The 14,107-nt window shown below is 53.3% G+C and overlaps 1 non-coding gene across 1 annotated transcript; it reads right to left on the bottom strand.

Annotated features, from left to right (window-relative positions):
- Positions 1-2,677: 2,677 nt before the first annotated feature.
- Positions 2,678-2,781, bottom strand: LOC137750831 (U6 spliceosomal RNA). Its single transcript, XR_011070614.1, has one exon. It is a non-coding gene; the product is annotated as a U6 spliceosomal RNA (small nuclear RNA).
- Between the last annotated feature and the right edge of the window lie 11,326 nt (positions 2,782-14,107).

The following is a 14,107-nucleotide window of genomic DNA, read 5'->3' as shown; positions in this document are numbered from 1 at the left end:
TCAAGACTGACACAGGGTCCACCCAGGTGGGCTTGGGGTGTGCTGACTTGTCATAGCATCTTCCCTTCCCAAAAGACCCTACAGCACAGATTAGCTTTTATGTTGAATTTGCTTTGGTTTTTCCCTAAGAACTTGGTGACCCTCCCTCAGCACAGAGACCATCCCAGAACCCAGGGGGCAGGACCCAGAGGAAAGACCTCAAGGACTTTTTGCTCCAGGCAAGACCTCTGCTCTCAGAGGGCAGGCGCGGGAGGTCTGCCTTCGGAGCAAGTTCCTCCCTCCCAGGGGTGCAGCCAGAGCCACAGCTCCAGGCCAGGGCCAGGGTCAGCTCTCAGGGAGAAGGCCCTTCCTCTCTCCCCAGCCATCTGACCTACCCCAAATGGGCACCCCTCACAGTGTTTTCTAGGAAGCCATTTCTCCATCCTCTAGCTGGTCCCCTGCGGCATCGAATGGGACCCCTGAGGCACTGTCACCCTCACTATGGCCGGGGCGGGGTGCGGGGGGGGGGGGTGGCGGGACAAGGAACCTGGTGTGCTTTCCGGGCTGGTGACAATGAAAGCAGACCTCCCCTAAACCAGACGGCCCACTCGGCCCCTCTGCCTGCGGGGACTCACCCCGCGTGGCCCAGGCTGGGGCTCCAGGCAGCAGCGCCTGCTGGTGGAGCCGCAGCTCCTCCTCCAGAGTGTGCCCCCCAGGCCCATCCTGCCTGCTCCGCACAGCTGCCTGGTGCAAGCTCGCTGCTTGTCTTCTCTGTGTGTATTTTCTCTGGAGCCCGACCCGTGGGCTTTTCTGCATTCTCTTTGAGATAAAAATCAAAAACAAATCTTTAAAGACCATCTCCAAAAACCACAGAATGGCCTGGAATTAAATAAAAATAAAGCTTGTGGTTTTCCTTTCAGGAACTTCCTGCTTATCTGAAATGCACAGAGTCAGCAGCACCTCAGAGCCCGGATGGAGGTTCCCAGGGCCTCAGCCTTGGGATGGGGTCAGCCCAGCAGGTGACTGGCCACCCTGTCCCGGTGTGCATCATGGGAGGGGGACAGTGGCCAGACCTGCTGGCCTAACGCCAATGTACACGTGTGTGCAGTCCACGTGGGGGCTAAAGAGTGTCCCCAAATATCCACATCCACCCTGATCTGTGCCCAGACTGTTCTGTGTTCTCTTATGAGATGGTCGGTCATGTGTGGGCACAGAAGAATAGCTCGGGAAGACAAAGTTTATTAGACACAAGGGTCCTAGAGATGAGGCCACACATGCAGGGCCACGGGGAAGCACCCGAGTGGAAGCAGGAGCCAGGGGGAGGCCTAGGAGAGCCTTTATTAGTTCCGGGGGTGCTGGGGTTGTTCCCAGCTGTCTGGTCCCTCTTCCTGGGTGATTAAGGGCAAGGGGGAATGTTGGCACTGTGTGTGAGAGGTGGATAAGGAGGTGGTGTGGGGTCTGGAAGCAAGGTTTCTTAAGATGTCAAGACATCACAAGATACAGAAAATTGTAAAACATGATGAATACAACCTGAATATCAGGTTATGACATTATTTGGAAACGGGGTCCTTGCAGACGTAATAAAGTGAAGGATCTTTAAGATGAGATCATCCTGGATCAGGGTGGCCCTCAATCCAACGACTGGAGTCCTGACAGAGGAGAAACCACGCGAAGATGGAGGCAGAGGCTGGAGTGACGTGGCCACAGCCCAGGGACACCTGGTGCCCCAGAGGCTGGACAAGCCCGGAAGGATCCTCCCCCTTCCAGCCCCCTAGAGCCTCCAGAGGCAGCGCAGCCCTGAGATACCTGAATCTCTGATTCAGGCTCCAGAATGCAAGAGAACCCCAGTTGGTGGTGATTTGTTGTTCCCTGAATCCGCGGTCCCAGAAACATTCCAAGGGATTTCGGCATCATTTTGAAACAGCCTTGAGAAACCAATAAAACTTTTGGTGGGTGCTGTTAGTCTAACGAAACTGGCACCACAGAAGGAGAATCGGGAGGTTTTCACCTGGAAAGCCTGTCGTTTATGACCGGGTCCTTCTGACCGCGTCCCGCACCACAGGTTCCTCCCAGGCTCCAGGTAACACATACTAGGATCCGCCCACGTCTGAATACAGCACAAAAATCTCCCTTCCTGCAAGTGGAGAGCTTTCCCACACGATTCATTTTAAGATGCTGGGACACATGGGGGCGAGGCATCTGAAACCTGCTCAAGATCTCTGCTGAATTCCACGTGGAATTTATGCGTATCTACTGATTGCCAGGAATAGATCTATCATACTAACGACTGCAGTCCTTAACAGCACTCACACACATCTAGTGGCAAGTAACAGAACTGCAAGAACACAGGTGAAAAGGAGAATCTGGCAGCTTTAGAAGCAGTCTTGTGTTCATCACAAAATTCCCACCTGTACTTGTCTCTCCCTACCCTGAAGATCACTCTCTTAGAATGTATATTCCACGCAGCCTTATCAGCCAGGAAGACTTTGTCATACTTTCTGATCCACAGTTAGTAGTGTGAAATAAAAATAAGTTTTATTTTTAGAAAATTATCCAAATGCAAACCATAACATAAAATTTAATGTGATTTTTCTTTCAGGCCATATTGTCTCAAAATCCTGACAGAGCCTCCTAGAGGTGGGGGCAGGGTACCCATCTGAAAATCACTCTTCTGGAAAAACTGACTTAATGATCATGAAAAGATATGGACTGCTTCACACACTTGCATGTCATCCTTGCGCAGGGGCCGTGCTAACCTCTGTATCGTTCCAGTTTTAGTGCGTGTGGTGCTGAAGCCAACACCATGTGGAATTTAAAGAAACTGACACTCGCATGAATAACGCCAATGTCCGCGCCCCCTGTAACCAACAACCGCCTTAGGGGGCTTCCTCAATGGTGTTTCATCAGCTCCTCCAGACTGATCTAAGTCTTAGTTTTTGTGCAGAATAATCTTTCTTCCTTGTATTGATGCGGGAAGAAATAATAGTTGTTTTCACAATTCACCATCCATACACGGTAACAGAAGACAGTCGCCTATCAGAACACAGCTTTGCTAAAAGTGGCTGGTTGGGAGGCAAACTCCTAACTGTACTTGGATGGGACAGTGGGTTAACTTTGCCAAGAAGGAGAGTTTGAAAGAGAAAAGAAGAGACAGACAAGGAATCAGATTAATTTCTTTTGTGCAGCAAAATATTCTATCAGCTTACGGCTATAAAGTTCTAACAACTAACAAGTTTTACTGAAGAGAAGAAAGAAACCACACGCTGGCCAACATGGAGCCCAAGGCCCAAAGCTGTCTTAGACTTGAAGAGATTGGAGCAAAAGCAAAATCACTCGTGAAACAAAAGCAGAGAGGCTCAACACATCAGTATTTTCAACGAATAAACATCCGCAGGCACCTGTTTGCTGGGAACCAAGAGAGAAGAGCAAAGACTTTAGAAAAAAGCGGAGAGTGAGGCGCAGGCCATGGGGACTAAAAGTCATCTAATTTTTTCTGGCTTCTTTCCAACGGTAAAACCTAATCCATCATTTTCTCTGGGTGAAAGCTCTTAATGAAAATTTAGAGAGTGCAACCGAAATTTAGAATTCTCCGGGGATTCTGCTGGGAAGATGTCTAACAGCAACACAAAACTCACCGCAGCCAAACCTGCCAAGAGAACAGACCACGTGGGAAGCCGTGGGGCTGTAACATGGCTCCTGGACCTCCGTGCCCCTCGCCACCACAGGAAACATCCTCCTCCTGCCGGGGAGGAGGGGGTAGCTCCTCCAAGACCCCAGTTTACAGCTCTCAGCTCGTGAAACCCTGTGGGAAGGGCCGGATGGAGAGAGGCGGCCTCTCAGCACCACACACTTGCACCCTTGACACCATCCCCCACTGTCCTCACTCGGACGGACGGGGAAGGAGTCTCGCTGGTCTCCCTCGTGCAACCATCACACCTGTCTAGTTCCAGACTTCTCCATCACCCAAAAATGAAACCCCACACCCATTAGCAGTCACTCCCCACCCCCTCCCCCAGCCCCTGGCACCCGCTGATCTGTTTCTGTCTCTCAATTTACCTGTTCTGGATGTTTCACACACAAGTGAACTCATGTCATGTATGTGGCCCTTTCTGTCTGGGCTCTTTCACTTAGAATAATGGTTTCAAGGTTCATCCGCATTGTAGTGGGTCAGCACTTCATTCCTTTTTACGGCTGGATGATGCCCCCTTGTACGGATGACCACATTCTATTTATCCATCATTCGTCAATGGACACGGGCTGTTTCCACCTTACGGCTGCAGTGACTGTGCAGGAACGACCGTGGGCAGGCAGGTATCTGCTCAGGTGCCTGTTTTCAATTCTCTTGGGTGTGCACCCAGGAGTGGAGTTGCTGGGTCGCCTGGTAACTCTGTGCTTAACCTTCTGAGGAACCTCCAGACTGTTTCCAACAGCGGCTACACTGTTTTACATCCCCACCAGCCATGCACGAGGGTTCCAATTTCTCCACATCTATACCAGCACTTGTCATTTTGCATTTTTATTATAACCACCAGAGAGGGGGCAAATGGTATCTCGTGGTGGTTCTGATTTGCATTTTGCCAAGTATCTTTTCAGGTGCTTGTTGGCCATCTACCTATCTTCTCTGGGGAAGTGTTTGTGCATTTTTGAATGGGGTTGTCTTTCTCCTGTTTCCACTCGCCTTTCTGTAGCCCTGTATGTAGGAGGCTTGGGCGTGCAGGGTCCCGGTGCTCACGTGAGGCTCGCAAGGTCATCCAGCATGCCCTCCAGTACACAGGCTGTGACCTTCGGTCAATGTTTGGAAACAGGGGGAGGGGTGATCTCAGCCTTTTAATGATCTCCTGGGTGTTCCCTTGTTAAGGATCTTTGATCAAAGGACATTATCATCCAGTATATTTTATATTTTATTTTCTCCTGGGAAGAAATGGATCCCAGTTATCCCAGAGCATAAGGAATGACCCAGAGGTCAGGTTGACACCTCAAGCCACGTAACGTAAGACAGCAGCCAGGGCTTCCACACCATTGAAACCCGAGCCCACTGCCACCTTCAATCCCGGAGAGGGTTTGAAGAACCAAAATTCAACTGAAAAAGCCAGAAAACACGTAGCGATACCAGATGTCACCATTAAGCTTACAATAGTGACAATTTTTCTACCACTTCAAAGTTGTGTCACCATGTCCATTCCCTGCACCACGAGCTCAGTATCCCCTTAATTTTCTGCCTTTGATAAACAGGCAATTCGGATTTGTTTCCACAAAAGCAGGGCCCACATAATTCTCAACAGATGTACTCCAAGCACACGCGATGCTAGAGAGCCGTGTTAAAGCATTTTGCATCTTAACTCTCTTACGTTCTGGAGCGTCTCGCCCTGAAAAACCAGCATGATTTAAGGGAGCTCCCCGAAATTCAGAAAATATGTTCTTCTGTATCTACATGAAAATACGGGTATGACCTCTCACACTTGCAACCTGAACATTAGGTTTCCAATGATAAACATTCTAAATCATCTCAGCAAACCTCCACCCGGCACATCTGCACCTGGTTAGGGTGTGGCTTCCAGAAGGAGGGGCAGACGTCCTGCACGCAGGTTGCTCCCAGCTCCTCCTGAGGGCAGAGGTCACCAGAGCTGGCTGAGGCCCAGTGGCTCCTGTTGGTTCAGGTGATGGAGCCAATGGACTCGTGGTTCGCTCTGAGCGCCAAGGAGATGACAAGTTCAGGGTACGGTGGTAGCACACAGCAAATCCCCCTTTTGTTTCCTATGTGGGACATTTTGAACCGAATTTAAACCAAACACAGGAAAAAGCTAAAAATTTTTTCAGTTTTCTGGCACGTGTAGCCCCCAAGATGATGACGCGTCGCCCGCCCTGTAGAAGGCATGCCCCTCCCTTCTCTACAACCCTTGCCTGTCTTCGCTGGGACCTCTCTTCTCACTCACCTTCCTGCCTGACGATGTTTTGTTTCTGATGAAAAGCCATCATTTGTCTGCCTAGGGGATCAATCTCCATCTTCCCACTCATTCTGGTGAGTTTTTGAGGGTGATGTCACACATAAGGGGAGGAGGGGCAGTCCCGGCTCCTGCCCTCACATCCCCATGCCCCCCCCACCCCCATCGCCTCACCCCACCTCCATGTCTGGCCAAGTTACGGAGCCTCTGTGGTGAAGGAGGCTGTAGGGTAGGAAATACCTTTTCCTTTACCTTCTCACATTCAGTGACTGAGGTGTGTGGACTAAACTGACAACAGATTTAACAGAAGAAAAAAGTTCATTCGTATGCACATGGGAGCCAAGAAAAGTAGCTGGCTCAGTAAATGGTTTCAATTAGATGCTTATATACCTAATTTAATAGGGGAAAGGGAGCCAGGAGAAAAGCCTTCCTACAGGAAAAACAAGTCTCTTTAGGAAAGACAAACGGGTTTTAAGAGAACAATCGAAACATAAGAAGGTATGTGATAATGTCCCCGAGAAGGAACTTGGGATAGGATTTATTCACAGTATCCCCCCTGGGAGCAGACAGGCCCGACAGAAGGAATTTACGGCAGCCTTATTTCCCAGAAGTTGCTCTTATTCAGATGAGGGACGCACCAAAAAGGCCTCTTTCTGCATCTATTGATTCTCGAATGCCTTCAGCTCAAAATAAACCTCACGCCAAGGTGCTATATTGTGGCGTGGCATATCCTGATCCCCTTCACGGCCCTTAACCACACGTTTGCCCTGTCACCCAGCGCTGACCAAGTCCCCAGGGTCAGCAGGACTCGCTGCTGCACAGGCTCCATCTGCTCTTTCCTCCAAGACGAGGCCCAGCAGATCTTTTAAGGGCCACTCAATCTCCCACATGAGGGTGATTAAAACACCCAGTGAAGAAGGAACCGAGAAGGGAGTGTGGCCCCCACGGCAGCCTGGGAGCCCACTGTGGAGCAGAGGAGAGGAACCGTGTCGGGTCCTCACTCCAGGAAGCCGGTGACAGAGGTGAGGAAGCGGGTGGCTGGACATGCCAGAGCCTCCCCCAACCCAGGCCGAGCCAGTGGCCCACGGTCCACGATACCCTAAGTACAGGTCACAAGAACACCCTCTGACAGAGACCCTTCAGCTGGCTGCTTCCTGGAACCCTGGCCATACCGATGCTGCTGAGCGGCTCGGATAAGCGTCCTGCTCACATGCGCTGCCTCCCCGTCACCTCCAGCATCCCGTCTCTCCAGGGTTTACTCTTCCAGTGAAACCATGGTTGTGTTTAGAGCCTCTGATAAAGTTTTGCAACAATAACAAAAGACAAGATTTCTGTCCTGATACATCAGATATTCTTCCACTTGGAATAAGATGAATAAATTCCCCTCCCCTTCAAAAAAAAAATAAAGACACAAGCATTCTTAAATTCCTACACAAGACATGTGCTTGGAAATGCCTGAGACCCAAATATTTTGTCAATTCAGTATGTACTGGGGCACCAAAAAAGACCAAGCAGCGAGTCCTTTTATGATCCTCTAAATTATGTTTTGACTTTTGAGTTTACACACATCTTGTTTGTTTTTACACGGGACCCACGATATTCCTTCATATGTGTTTCTTTTCTAATACGAGAAAAACTAAGGAGATGAAATGGAATGTTTTTACATTACAGTCCCACATGTTTCCACAGTCAAAGTCAGGTGGTTGGAAAGAATGGAGCTAGAACTGGTTCTATGGGATGGCGATCTGGCATCCTCTAGATGAGTCCCGGCAGTTAGCAGTAGCTCCAGGACCTGGTTCAGTCAAGGCTGAAAGGTCCATCATCATCATCATCATCATCACCACCAACATCATCATCACCATCACCAAAATCATTATCACCATCATCATCACCAATATCATCATCACCACTATCAGCACCACCATCATCACCAACACCACCATGATCATCACCACCATCATCACCATCATCATCATCACCATCATCAACACCACCATCATCATCGTCATCACCACCATCATCAGAATGACCTTGGGGTGACACTTACACAGCACTGACCATTAGCCCCTTCCATGATTTAATTTATCTAATCCTCACACCCTGTGGGGTTAACCCCAGTTCACAAGTGAGGAAACGAGGGCACAGAGAAGTTGAAGCCACACAGCCAGGAGGGAACAACACCAGAATGTGAACCCCAGCAGTCTGGCTCCAAAATAAGGCCCATCCCTGAAATACCAGACCATTTATGAGCCCAACTCCCAGGGCACAGAAGGCTCCTGGGACCATGGTCAGCAGGGGGCCATCCTGCTTTCCTTTCTCTTACCTCCCTCTGTTTCTGACACAGCGAGCTCTGAGCTCTCCAGCAGTGAAATGGGGTAGCCTGTGTCATGCACAACCAAAGCACCTCTGACCCTCACTAGGGAGGGAGAAATGAGGCGTGTGGATATTGAAATGGGAAGGTCTGGCTGTTCACCCATGGCTGAAGCAATCCAGATGAGCCCAACTCAACACCTGGTTTGCTTTTCTGAAGACAAACAACAAAAAGTTCAATTTCTGGGGGGCAGGGCTGGTTCTGTTTCTGCTTTAAATGCTAAGCAGATTCCTCGGCTGGGGAGGCCACGGGGCGAAGAGGTGCACACAGGTGGAGGGTCTGGAAGAAGCCGTGAGCCAACAGAAAAGAAGGGTCAGGAGACCGTCTCTCAAAGGCAGCAAGAACCTCTGCGACCACATCCTGCTGCCCGGGACGGGGCTGCCTCGGCGGGTCCTGCAGGTGGGAAGACTGCCCATCAGCTGTGCCTGAGGGACAACAAGAAACAGAGGCTCGTTAAGAACATTTATGAAAAGCCAGGAGCTTCGATCCTCACTCAGCATCCTCACTCATTAAGGACACGTCAGCGGAGAGTGGAGCCAAACATTCTTTTTCTAGGAAGGAAACAGGCTTTTCCACAAACCAGTTGTCACCAGGACAATGAGGGGTAAGGCCCAGACTGCCATACGGTTCCAGGCTGCTCCCACCCCAAGTGCTGGGAAGGTGACAGGGACAGCCTGGAGTGGGCCCCCCACCTCCCAATCCAGCCCAATCCACTCAGCCCAGAGTATCCGCCAGCCCCTACAGTCACCACCTCGTCAGGGCACACACCCATGCTCCCCATCACCCCTCCTGCCTGCTCCCTGGGTAGCCTGGCCCTCAGCAGGAGCTGGTCACCCATGACTAGCACCATCGGGGGCCTCAGAGCCTCATGGGGATCCTGAGGGGCAAAGCAGGTGAAAGCAGTGGCTCAAGGCCCCGAGGCCAGAGTGAGGCCTCCCAGAAAAGCCAAAGGGGGAGTCTGAGGAGATGACAGCCTGAACTCACAATCCCATTAGCTCACCTGAGAGCAAGCCCAGCGGGGAGACAGCAGGCTGGTTGCCCACTGGATCCAGGGAACGTGGGCTGAGCTGGGAGGACATGTGCTCCCCGGACAGAGCTCAGCCACCAGGACCAAGGAGTCCCTCACCAAAGCAGAGCCTCGGCTGCCCCTGAGATGAGGCCTCAGACCGGAGGGGCTGCAGGGCTCCTCACCAGGTGCTCCCACCAGATGCTCCACCAGATGCTCAAGGATATTGGGCCTCCATCTCCCTCAGCCCTGCTTTGCTGTTGCTGCTTCTATGACACCACATGCTCTCTTGGCCCCGGGCTGCCATCCCCTCAGGCTCTCGCCCCTTCCCTCTCTCTTTCTCCCTTTGAGGAGGACAGGAAGGACCCTGTTCAGTGCCTCCAGCCCCTCTCAATCCTAGGGGAGGGAAGCAGGACATACAGAAAGGTCGTGGTCCGAGGAGCAGTCACCATCTCTCTGCCTAACCATGAGAAAAACATCTGACAAACCCCAGTTGAGGGGTACCCTACGAAATCCCTGACCAGCACACCTCAGAATGGTCAAGGCCATCAAAACTAAGCCAGAGACCCTATCCCAGAGGAGCCCAGGAGATGTGAGGACCACACATCACGGGGGCCTGGCACAGGAAGAGGATGCTACTAAACACCGTGTTGGTGTTGGTTCATAACTGTGATGAGCGCGCCTCACGAGCGCAAAGGTTAGTGACGGGGGGTGCGCAGGGCAGGGGACACACAGGGACTCTGTCCTTTCTGCTCAGTTTTTCTGTAAACCTAAACCTGCTCTAAAAAAGTTTTAATTAAGTTTATAATTAATTTTTTTTAACTAGCAAGATGTCCCCACAATCACAGCAGCCCAGTCTCTCCATAGACCCCGAAAGGTGAAAGGACCAGGACCCTCACGATCACCCAGTCTCTGACACACATGGTGTCCTCTGGGAATCTCATATATCTGGGCCTCAGCAAGACTGACAGGCAGAGTAACCTTGATTACAAATCAGATTTCCACAAGCTCATTTCTCCTCATAAAATTATACTAAATATTTTATGACTGACCCTCCTTATCTTCAACAAAAGGAATCAAAAAGCAGCAAATCAATGGGGACAGAACACCAGAAAGGGCGTGAGTCAACTATACGTGGTTCACGAGGTGGGTCCAGGGTCATAGGGCTGCAAAGAACTATATGTTCTCACCCCTGACCTCTTGAAAGGGTACAGTGGGATATTCCAGAGGCTATGTACCTGACAGGCAAAGTCGGAACCAACTCAGCAGAAGCAGAGCCAAGAATGCAGCTCCTTTAAGAGATCTGGGGCTTCCCTGGTGGCGCAGTGGTTGAGAGTCTGCCTGCCAATTCAGGGGACACGGGTTCGAGCCCTGGTCTGGGAAGATCCCACATGCCGCGGAGCAACTAGGCCCATGAGCCACAACTACTGAGCCTGCGCGTCTGGAGCTTGTGCTCCGCAACGAGAGAGGCTGCGACAGTGAGAGGCCCGCGCACCGCGATGAAGAGTGACCCCCACTCACCGCAACTAGAGAAAGCCCTCGCACAGAAACAAAGACCCAACACAGCCAAAAATAATAAAAATTAATTATTTAATTATTATTTTTTTAAAACGAGATCTGCACAAACGTAAAACGATGGGAAAATAATGCTGTTTTTCTTTAAAACGTGATGTTTACACGTAGTGGATTTACTAAGGAGAGTTAAGGGGTCCTGAGACCGAATTTGAAAGCTAGGTCCGGTGTTTGCAACGTAGGGAGGTGATTGCATGGGCCTGTGGCTCCACCTAGTGCCAGGCAGGGGACACGGGTGGACCAGCCAGCTAACCGAGGATGGAGCCGCCTGACACCACCACACAAAGTCGTGGAGATTCAGGAGGTGTCTTTTTGGGATTTGGGTGAATGTAACATGAAACTCTGTCCTGGCAGGGCTGCTGGGACCCTCCTCCGAGATGCAGCTCCACAGACCTCGGCACAAGACCGGCTCAGAGCCTCCAGACACCACGGGGAGCACTCTCACCATGCCATTGACGCATGTGCCCGTTAGAGATGGAGCCCCAGAAGGTGGGACTTCGCTACCTGCACAACCCAGGCCCTGCCCAGGACCAGGCCAGGGGGCTCAAGGAGGGAGGGGCTGTGGAGGAACAAGGAGAGGCAGCCTCCAAGTTAGAACTCAGGGACTCACCAACGTAGGGTGGAAGTGGGGCCCCCGTGGGTGTTGAGCAGCCACCCTAGCCTCCACCCCCCAGACGCCACAACTACTCCCAGTGGGAACCGCCATCTACACCCTAGCAGATGGTGGTGGGGCAAGATTGGATGTGGATCCCAGGAGACCAGCTTCACAGGTGTGCAAAAGGTCACGGCTCCTTTGCTGTGCCTTGATTCACCAAATTTTGTCTCCAACACGCCCCTCCCCCTCCCTGCAATCCTGCCCTACTTGCTGTCCAAGCCACAGGCCACCGGGACAGCGCCCCAAGTCCTTAACTGACTCATGCTGGAATACAAGCTTTGTCCACTGTCACCTGTCTTCCCAGCCTGTAAGTTTTACACAAAACTGCCTGGTGTCCACTCCATGACACACCTCAAAACGCACCTGGAACAATAAGTGGCTAGCTCAGGTTTCCAGAACAGCCCTTTAGGAGGGAGGGAGGGTGTCCCTCAAGAGGGGCAACGTGGGGAGGGGAGACTTGAGAGGGAGGACCTGAGGAATGGTCCTGAGAGGGGGGGACCAGCGAGGGGGGACACGGTTGGGGGGACATGGGTGGGGGGACCTGAGAGGGAGGACCTGAGAGGAGGGACCTGAGACAGGGGAACCTGAGAGGGGGGACATGGGTCAGGCAGAGGCACCCTGCCGGCTCTGTCGCCTGACTCTAACATCGCCCCTTTTTTCACGGAGTCCCGCGGCCGGTCACGCTCACCAATGCCGCTGTGAGGGTGTCCGGCCCCCTCAAAGGTCACCTACCATAACTTGACAGGAGCCTGGGAAGCCAGATCAAGAGAACACCTGAGAGTCACAGACGTGACAACACCGGTTCCCTCCACGCCACACTTCCGCCCTGATGACGCCATCGCCCGGCTCCAAGATGGCTGCGCCACGCACGACGTCGCAACAAGAGGCCCCGCCCCTAAGTCGGGGGCGGGCCGCTGAGCGCCCCGCCCCCTCCGCGCTTCGACCCGGAAGGGATCTCCCAAGGCGGCAGCGAGCTTCCAGTGCCGCAGGCAGTTGAAAAAAGGGTAGCGGCGGGGATCGCGGACCCGCCCAGGGTTTGGCGGCCCGGAACCTCCTGCAGGGCCTTCCCGCGCGGAGCCGTACAGTACTTTCTTCATGATAAACACCCCACGTTAACACCAGTAAGAGCGCCGGAAACCCTTGTTTGGCTCAAGCTTTCTAGATAAATGGGCCGTCAGCCTCCGTGCTAGGAGTCCTCGTCCAGTAAGGACTTTTGATAACGACATCTGTCGCACGGGGTTTCCTGCCGAAATCCCGGCCGTGAGGGGAAGCCCACTGACCCTGCTCTGCGGTCCCGGCGGCCGAGCGGCCAGGGCCCCGCGGTGCGTGGGCTCCTCCCGAAGCCGAGTCCCAAGAGCAGATTCGTCCTGGGTGAACCCGAGCAGCCAGCCTGGCACACCCTGGGGCCGTGAGCGTGGGGAGGGCCCGGCGGGTGTGACCTCGGCGCCGCTCCCGCCCGTCTCCACCCCGCGAGCTCCGCTGTCCAGGGCCCGCTCCCAAGGAGCTCCTTGCGTGGACTCCCGTTGGCTTCGTCCTCTCCCGTGTCACATGACAGACGCCCCCTCCCTCCCCGGGAGATTTCATTCCGGGGGTGGGAGGGGTGTCTAGATTCCTGTAACTCTAGTGTCTGCCTCTGAGGCTTCAAGTTCTGCACCCCATCTGGCCAGAGCAGTCTGCACAGACTGCATCCCGAGGTGGCAGACACGGCCCAGGGGAGGGAGCCCCACGCTGGACCTGGGAGGGGTGAACGTCCACAGTCCCCATGGAGACCTCACCCCTGGCACAGGACGGGGGTCCTTTCTGGGACGAGAGCTTTGTGATAGTTGAGGGTGCCCATTCAGTCACCTGCACTGTGCAGTCACCAGAGCTTCTGCAGCTTCTGATGAAATGAGCCAGGGATTCCAGGTGTTTGAGGGAAGTCACTAAATGAAGGACACAACACCCACAGAAGAGGGTGGGACCTGGGCAAGCCCCAGAGCCTCAGTTTCCTGCTCAGCACAGGGGTCAGTTCATCAGACCTACCCTAGACGGCGAGTACTGCTGGACACTGTCCTTGCCTTGGGAGGCGGCCCCTGCCTGACAGAGGTGTCTCCTCCCTTTGCTTTTGTGGAAAACCTCGGCACTGAAATTGTTTCTAGGAGGCCTCTTTCATCCACCCCCACATGGTGGTCGTATTGCTTGGGACTAGAAGCACACGTGCTGAAGGTGCAAGTCCCACTGCGCTTGGCCACTGGCCCAAGGGCAGCGGGGGGGCGGGAGGGGGGGTGGCTGATAGGCTGGTCTGCACCTGTTTCCTCTGTGAGGCAGCAGAGGTGAACTGCTCCTGGAACTGGCCCACCGCGCTGGGCCAGCCTTGCTCCACCTCGTCAGGGGGTGCGTGTGTGGGGTCAGCTGTGAGACAGAGTGCGGGGGGGGCCCTCCACACGCCCCCAGCCCCACTCGCATAGCTGCGCGCTGCCGCTGCCCCATGCTCAGGTAGAATTCTCTGCAGTGCTGCACAGACCTGGGGGGTGCAAGTCAAGAGGGAAGGCTGAGAGCCACGCCCAGGCCTTTGTGAGGACACACTGGTGGCCCAATGTGTG

This window comes from Eschrichtius robustus, chromosome 16, assembly GCF_028021215.1.
Source record: "Eschrichtius robustus isolate mEscRob2 chromosome 16, mEscRob2.pri, whole genome shotgun sequence".
In the NCBI taxonomy this organism is placed as follows: Eukaryota; Metazoa; Chordata; class Mammalia; order Artiodactyla; family Eschrichtiidae; genus Eschrichtius; species Eschrichtius robustus.
The sequence above is the reverse complement of the archived record's forward strand: the minus strand, read 5'-3'. Positions and strand labels throughout refer to the sequence as shown.